Below are 291 nucleotides of genomic sequence, written 5' to 3'. Positions count from 1 at the left end.
TGGAGATCTTTTTTAAAGGTTAAAACCTCATTCAATTTTATGTCTTACAGGATTTATACTGAGTTCAACATTGTATAACTGTATTAATTCAACAGTGAACTTAAAAATTTTATAGCCAGTTGAAAGAGATGTATCTTTGCTCTGGAAACTGTTAATGAACATGTTAAAGCTGTAATGAAATGCTTCTTTTAAAAAAAAAAAAAAAAAAAAGAAAAAAAAAAAAAAAAAAAAAAAAAAAAAAAAAAAAAAAAAAAAAAAAAAAAAAAAAAAAAAAAAAAAAAAAAAAAAAAC

General features: G+C 19.2%; 1 protein-coding gene across 7 annotated transcripts in view; it reads right to left on the bottom strand.

Annotated features, from left to right (window-relative positions):
• Positions 1 to 291, bottom strand: part of Cpt1c (carnitine palmitoyltransferase 1C) — a 25,006-nt gene that overhangs the window by 13,611 nt on the left and 11,104 nt on the right. The gene's annotated exons all lie outside the window — the stretch shown is intronic.

Source organism: Nannospalax galili, unplaced genomic scaffold, assembly GCF_000622305.1.
Source record: "Nannospalax galili isolate Female #2095 unplaced genomic scaffold, S.galili_v1.0 scaffold960, whole genome shotgun sequence".
In the NCBI taxonomy this organism is placed as follows: Eukaryota; Metazoa; Chordata; class Mammalia; order Rodentia; family Spalacidae; genus Nannospalax; species Nannospalax galili.
This window is presented reverse-complemented; position numbering and strand designations above follow the sequence as displayed.